Below are 7,740 nucleotides of genomic sequence, written 5' to 3'. Positions count from 1 at the left end.
TCCTGAGGCAGCATTCCGACTGCTTCACGTTGGATTTTTTTTGCCTGAAACTCAAGCCCCCGTTCCCCACATCCCGCAGATGTTTTTGTCAAGGAAAATGACTCAGAATGCACCAAAGTTGTTTTTCCTTAGGATCCGGCGGCGTCCCGCCGGCAGATAGGAGCTGGCAAAGGGAATGTGCGCAATAACAAACAACAAGAATTGTTTTGGATCAGATGGATCCCTCGGGATTGGTCTCGTGTCTTCTTTCCCTTCGGCTTTTCCTTGCCAGACACTCCCTCAAATAACTCTCGCTGCCCTTCGAGCCTTGCTGGTTCCCGTCAATTTACCGCAGCTTTTCCAAGGGGATTTTCCTCTCGGGATTCTGCCTCGGGAGCGCTGTGGTTGTTCCCAGAGAAGGCAGATTTCCTACAAAATCCAAATGAAATTCCCACTCCTCAAGGGCCTTCTCTGGGAGCCTGTGGCAGGGCCTCCCCACCCTCCCAGGGAAGGATTCCTTCCCAGTATCCCATCTAACCCTACTCCCTTTCCATTTGAAGCCATTCCCTGCGTCCTGTCCCTCCCTCCCTTGGAATTTGTCTCTCCATCTTTCCTGCAGCTCCTTCAGACCCTGGAAGGCCACAGTGAGGTCACCCCAGAGCTTCTCTTCTCCAGGCTGAACATTCCCAACTCTCCCAGCCTTTCCTCATAGGAGAGGTTCTCCATCCCTTTCATATCCTTCCCAAACTCGTAGGAGCTGGGAATGAGCAGCCTTTTAAAAGAGAGTTCCAGGTTCAACAGAGCCTTTCCAAATCACAATTCCAGGCTCCTCCTTTCCCACGGTGCTTTCGCTGCTTTGCCATCTCCCGAATGGGATAGAATATATCCGAGGAATATTGCACGGGCTCCTTGGATGCCAGAACTCAGGGATAGACTCCGGATGGACTCATGGAATGGCCTGGTTGGCTCCCATCCTGCTGCATCCACGGCCTCAATTTACCCCTGGCTGCAGCCCCTTATCCCTCCCACACAAACCAGCTCGGAACGTGCTTTGTGATCCACCTGCCGCTCCAGGGAAATCATTCCCCATCCCTGCATCCAGCAGAATTCCTCCAGGAAGCCCGCGCAGTGCCGCATGTGGAACGCAGCTGTTTGTCAGCGCTTTGGCACCCATCAATCCTTCCCTTCTCCAAGGGCTGTTGATTCCAAACAGACATGGCTCGGATTAAATTTCGTTCTCTTGCTCAAAGTTTGGCTGCTCGGATGTTCCCTCTTTTCCAGGAGCAGATGAAGGCACTTCAGCGGAGCTGATATTACTTGTTAATCCTTGCGGCATTCCGTGGAGCAAAGAGAAATGGAAAATGTTTTCCAAAGGTTTTGTTCTTCGAGAGAGAACTGCAGAGGTTTGGAGCTGCTGCTTCCTCAGCCGGCCACAAACTGAGATCCGTGTTTCTCAGGAGGAAAATTATCCACGGTTTATGTCCAGCCTGGCCTTGGACACTTCCCGGGATCCAGGGGCAGCCACAGCTTCTCTGGGAATTCCATCCCAGCCCCTCCCCACCTTCATCTTAAACTTGTCTTCCTTTTATCCAGTCTGAATCTTCCCTTACTTAGTTTAAAACCCTTCTCCCAGTCCTGGCCTCAGTGGATCACAGCATGGATCACTCCAGCCCCACTTCCATGACCCAACCATGTGGAAAACAATTTCTTGGATGACTCAGTTCCGTAAATCTGAGCCTTCCCCTCATCTCACGTTAAGACTGAGCCTTTCCCCCATCGTTCCCCTTAACTTTCCCTGGATAAAAGGCTGCACAGCCTCTCCCTGAGCGTGGCCCTAAATCCCGGCTGGAGAACGCAGCAGAAAACTGAGGAATGAACAGAAAAGAGCGGGAAAAGCTGAAGTGGCCAAATGTCCCTTTTGTCCCTCCCACAGCACAGAGCCCTCCAGTCCTGCTGGCCCAACGTGGCTCCGGTGGCTATTTTGAAGGATGCTCCCCTGTCACCTGATCCCCTCCCGGGATTGGTGGCACCTCGTCCCATCCACGTGCAGAGAGATTCCCTGGAGCTCTGCCCTGCCGAGGGAGGAGGCTGGAACAGGGCACGAGCAGATGCTGCTCCTCCTGTGAGCGTGAAATTCAATCACAGGGAAACCGGGGGAGACCTCCATGGAATGTCATTCCCACTGCTCTGGCTGCCCAGCACCATCAAACCCTCCTTGGAATTCACTCCTCCTGCAGCCCTTCCCTTCTGGTTTAGTCATTCCGGAATAAAATGGCTCCAGAATCCACATGAGGCCCAAATTAGTGAGGAATTTTATTTCACATGAGAGCGGGGCCCTTCTACATCCAGGTTGGAAGGGCTTGGAGCATCTTGGGATAGTGGAAGGTGTTGCTTCCCACGGCAGGAGTTGGAATGGGGTGATCCTTAAAGTCCCTTCTAACCCAAACCATTCTGGGATTCTCTGACTGGAGGAGCTAAACCAAGCTTAAGGGTAAGGATATCAGCAGTGGAATTGCCTCTCCAGAACTCCTGGAAGCACAGACGGGAGCTGACCAGGATTGTGCCCCGTGCTCCTGAAAATCACAAGCCTAAGGAGGTTTTTGAAGCCACCCAGCGTGAGATTTTCCCGAAGGATTTCCAGAGAAACTCTCTCCCATCTTTCTGTCTCCTTAACGATCTGGAGGAGCCCACAGAGCCGCTTCCTCATGAACCCAGAGGAATAATTCACCCACATCCATCCAAGAGTTCCCAGAAGGATTTTTTTGAGGTTCCGAGTCCGAGAGACAGGAAAAGACACGGGAGAAAGATTCCATGAGAATCAATAAAGGTTTCTTTTTATTGGAATTCCCTTTTACATACACCTGTGGTTTGCCTTTTCCCGCTCGTTACTTTGGTCCATGCAGAAAGCAGAAGTGGAGGAATGTAAACCAAATTCCTGCCTGGAGACACACACCCAGCAATGCCCCTGGAATCACACTTTTATCCCGTAGTTTTTCGGGGTTTGTCCCTCTTCTGGAGGGGAACAAGGTCTTAAATCCCACTTCGGTGGTGGAGAGGGAAAAACACCGCCCTGCTCCTCTCCCTCCTGCTCCGAGTGGAGCCAATATCCTGGAAAAAGCCCTTTTTCCAAAGCCCAGACCCCATGATTTGCGGTGACCACCGGGGCTGGGTCACCCTGAAGCTGCTGAGATAAAGCAAAGAGGTTTAACAGCAGCTTTGTCTCCTCATGGATCCCGACGGGAAGAGATCGGCAAAGGATTTGGGATATGGGATGGGTTTGGTGCTTGGCTGTGCCTGTCCTTCCTCTCCTCCCCCCACCAGCTCCACCTCATCCAACCTGACCTTCCAAATACCCCACCTTGAACAACAAATGGCTCCTTGTCCAAGACCAGGTTGGCCAGGGCTTGGAGAACCTGGGATAGTGGAAGATTCCCTGCCCATGGAACCAGAACTGGATGGTTTTAAAGCTCCTTTCCAACTTAAACCATCCCAGAATTCCCTGACTCCTCCTTTCCTGCAGCTCTCATGGAAGGATTAATTTAGACAGAGAACGAGGTAAAAGCTTGGCCTGGCAAGAGGAGCTCAGGTCTATATTTAGGCTGGCTCATGTCTCATAAAGCTCTGCTTTAAATCAATGCTGCTTGTCGTAGTTTTGTCTCCTCTTCTCCTCTTGGGCCACCCTTCAGTTAAGCTGAGCTTAAGCTGCCTTTCCAGTGGATTTTGTATCCCTGTTTCAGGGGATGCAACTCCAGGCATTTTGGAATCCTGGTGCACACTGATCCCTCCGTGCCAAACCTTTTAATTCCAGGTATTTCCAGCCAAGTGTCTCCAACATCCAAAATCCTCACATGGGGAAGATGATACCAATAGAAAATGGAGACTATTAGGAGAGGGAGCTGCCCCTCAGACCTTCTCCTACCTCTGGATGTCAGTGGTCCTGCTGGATTCCGGATCTAAAGGATAGGCACACCCTGAAATCCCAGTGCCAAGTAAGGTTTTGGGAACAGGGAATTCATTGGAATCATTCCCCTTTTCCTCTTCAGAATTTATGGGTGAAACTCACTCCATGGACATCAACAGACACTTCGGTGGTGATTTTCCTGGGATCAGGATTTCATCCCAAACTGTGCCCGCACCGCTGGTTTTGTGCACCCTGTCATTAGCCCGGAATCATCAACCCTCAGTCTGAGGAAATAATTAAATTCCATCGAATTCCTTCATTAATGTGCCAGGAAAACCATTGCTCCGGTCGAAGGGAGAAGTTACTCTGTGGGACCCAGGAGAAACGGGTCAGAATTCCGTGTTCTCAAGCTGAGTTTGTTCTAATTTACCCCTTTTTCCGGTGAAAAAAGAGGGAAAAGTGGCAATGAGGATGAAAAGGAAGTTGTACTGATTTTGTCACACACCCCCATTTGCTCTCTTTAGACTCACCCAATTAGGAGACTCCCCCTAATTAGGCACTAATTTGCTTCTGTCAGATCTGTGCTGGCCGGGGGTTCTGCCTGGAAAAAAGCTGGATTTATAGGAGTTCCTAATTAATTACTCTTGATTATCTGGGTGAGTTTTCCAGACCTTTTCCTTTCATTCCTGGCCTCTGCCAATCCCTCAGCTGATTTCCAGCCCGGGAAAGTGCCTGGAAATGCCTCCCTGGGGGCAGATTTTGTCATGTGCCACAGGTGCAAAGGCAGCTCAAAGGACAAGTGTTTCCAAAAAGAAACTTGGGATCAGGGAATGGCTGGGATTGGAAAAGCCCAACTGGATCATCGACTCCAACCAGAAAGCACCGACCCAGAGCTGGATGCAGAAACCACTTGAGCAGATGAGAAGGCGAAGCTCAAATGAAACAAGACTATTTCATGAAGTATCAGCTCTAATCCCAAACCCCTGGACACGGTGGAAAGAATCCTGGGAACTCTGGAACACTGAGTCCAGACCCTTGAGGAAAATCTGAGTTCATCTGGGGGATAAAATGCTGTGCCAAATCTGGAAATCCTCCCCTGCTCCGTGGGAAAGATTTCAGAGGAACCTGAGTTAGTATTTCTTTCAATGCTCCCCCAGGATCGTCTTTCCCCCACTTGACTCCCAGATCCTGGCAAAATGTTGATATTACCGAGAACTTGGTGTGCCCTGGGGCTGCTGGAAACCTGGAAAACAGTGGGAAAACTTGGAGGATCTGAGTTCACGTGGAAGGAGAAGGAGGAGGAGGAGGAGGAGGAGGAGAAGGAGAAGGAGAAGGAGAAGGAGAAGGAGAAGGAGAAGGAGAAGGAGAAGGAGAAGGAGAAGGAGAAGGAGAAGGAGAAGGAGAAGGAGAAGATCGATGGGGTTGTTTTATGTGGGCGTCCTGTGATTTCATTCCAGCACCAGGCCTGGTCTGTAACTCCCAGGAAACCATTTCTGGAGCTGGATTTGGAAGCTGGATTTGGAAGCTGGATTTGAAGTCCATTCTGTAAACTGGACACGAGTCCTGAGCTGTGTTTTAGCTCCGGAGCTGTTTCGCCTTTTCACTGCTCTGAGTTACCCCAGTTCCCTTCAGCCGAGCAGCTCCTGCCCCGTGCCAAGGAATATCAAATCCACACCGGAGCTGCTTCCAGCTGTCCTGCCCTGAAGCCCAGCTCGGAACATCTCTAGCCACTCCTCGGAGAGGTTTTATCCAGCACAGAGAACTCGGAGATGCCAGAATTCCAGACACTGCCCAGAGCCCAGCAGAGCACTCAGCAGGACCCCAGAAAATAAACAAAAATAGCTGAAGATTTCTATTTTATTGTTTGAAATCCTCCTGGAGTGGGGCACAAACACGAGTGTTTTCCCTGCTCTCTGTGCCCTTTTCCCATAAATCCACCAAGATTTAGGATTACTTGGGAGTCACCTTCCACCTCTGGATACCTGAACTCTGCCCCAGGTGTGATGGGTACAGTGAGACCCAAGTGACCCACGGAAATCACGTTCCCATCCCAAAGCTCTGGACTGGTTTGGGAACTGCTGATTGAGATTGGCTTCTAAGCATAAGCGCTCCCCTCCAGCCGAATTCACACCCAGATAAAACGGGAAATGAAATGCTGAATTAAGCTATTTAAAGAAGTTTTGGGGGTTGTTTTGGAGGGGCAGTTTGGAAAAAAGAACTGAAGTGTGGGAAAAGACTCCCAGGAGAAAATCCCTGCTCCAAACCCTCCCAAACCTCCTACAGAGCAAAGAGCAGCCGGTGACAATGTCTGTCAGCACTGAGGGAATAAAGACCAGGATTAGGAGATGTATCCACGTCTGTTAGAAGCCCTGACAGCAAATTAATTTGGAGTTAATCACTGAACGAAGCACATCCACAGGATTTCTGTCTCAGCAAAGTTCGTGTGATGTCTCTGAGCTTTGAATGGCCAAGGAGGACCTGGAAACAACAAGGAGGACACAGAAACACCAAGGAAGACTTGGAAACACCAAGGAGGACGTGGGAACACCAAGGAAGATATGAAACACCAAGGAGGACCTGGGAACACCAAGGAGGACTTGGGAACAGCAAGGAGGACTTGGAAACACCTAGGAGGACATGGAAACACCAAGGAGGACATGGATACACCAAGGAGGACACAGAAACACCAAGGAGGACCTGGGAACACCAAGGAGGACCTGGGAACACCAAGGAGGACTTGGGAACAGCAAGGAGGACTTGGAAACACCTAGGAGGACATGGAAACACCAAGGAGGACATGGATACACCAAGGAGGACACAGAAACAGCAAGGAGGACCTGGATACACCAAGGAGGATGTGGGAGCACCAAGGAGGACCTGGGAACACCAAGGAGGACATGGATACACCAAGGAGGACACAGAAACAGCAAGGAGGACCTGGATACACCAAGGAGGGCCTGGAAACACCAAGGAGGACACGGATACACCAAGGAGGACACAGAAACAGCAAGGAGGACCTGGATACACCAAGGAGGGCCTGGAAACACCAAGGAGGACACGGATACACCAAGGAGGACACAGAAACAGCAAGGAGGACCTGGGAACACCAAGGAGGACATGGATACACCAAGGAGGGCCTGGAAACACCAAGGAGGACGTGGGAACACCAAAGAGGACACAGAAACACCAAGGAGGACCTGGGAACACCAAGGAGGATGTGGGAACACCAAGGAGGACACAGAAACACCAAGGAGGACCTGGGAACACCAAGGAGGACGTGGGAACACCAAGAAGGACTTGGGAACACCAAGGAGGACATGGAAACAGCAAGGAGGACACGGATACACCAAGGAGGACATGGAAACAGCAAGGAGGACCTGGAAACACCAAGGAGGACCTGGAAACAGCAAGGAGGACCTGGGAACATCTAGGAGGACACGGAGACACCAAGCTGGACGTGTGAATAGAAGAACCCAAGCTATAAATGAGGTTTCTTACCTTTTGGAAACATCAGAAGCTGAGATTAAAAACCCTTTCAGCCACCGAGTTTGTCAAGACAACAAACAGGAACAAAAGCTTTGGAGATCTTCCCTCTCTGTGGATTTTCATGGTTTAAAGAGTGGAACATTCTTCCCAGCGCTGTGGATGTTCCGTGACCTCCAGCTGATTGCCCATGAACATAAACAAAGACAATCCCTGGCTGAAAAATCAGATTTTGGGAGATCTTTGGCTCCAAAACACGACAAGAAGGAGCAGAGTTGAGGAATGATGAGGGGTAGGACAAGACATGATCTCATCTGAACCAGGACCAAGGAGAACGGAGGAGGCAGGAAAACATTTGTCTGCACTTCTCCAGGAGA

General features: G+C 50.5%; 1 long non-coding RNA gene across 3 annotated transcripts; it reads right to left on the bottom strand.

Moving 5' to 3' along the window:
- Positions 1–2,786: 2,786 nt before the first annotated feature.
- LOC108449755 lies at positions 2,787–7,734 on the bottom strand. 3 transcript variants are annotated; one of them, XR_001866040.1, is made up of 2 exons: positions 6,978–7,734; positions 2,787–6,817 (listed from the first exon to the last, which is right to left on the bottom strand). It is a non-coding gene; the product is annotated as an uncharacterized LOC108449755 (long non-coding RNA). The 3 variants fall into 3 exon arrangements; XR_001866041.1 differs by having other exon boundaries at positions 2,787–6,757; XR_001866042.1 differs by having other exon boundaries at positions 7,198–7,734.
- Between the last annotated feature and the right edge of the window lie 6 nt (positions 7,735–7,740).

Source organism: Corvus brachyrhynchos, unplaced genomic scaffold (assembly GCF_000691975.1).
Source record: "Corvus brachyrhynchos isolate BGI_N302 unplaced genomic scaffold, ASM69197v1 scaffold18, whole genome shotgun sequence".
Lineage (NCBI taxonomy): Eukaryota > Metazoa > Chordata > Aves > Passeriformes > Corvidae > Corvus > Corvus brachyrhynchos.
Note: the sequence above shows the minus strand (reverse complement) of the source record. Positions and strands in the feature narration are given on the sequence as shown.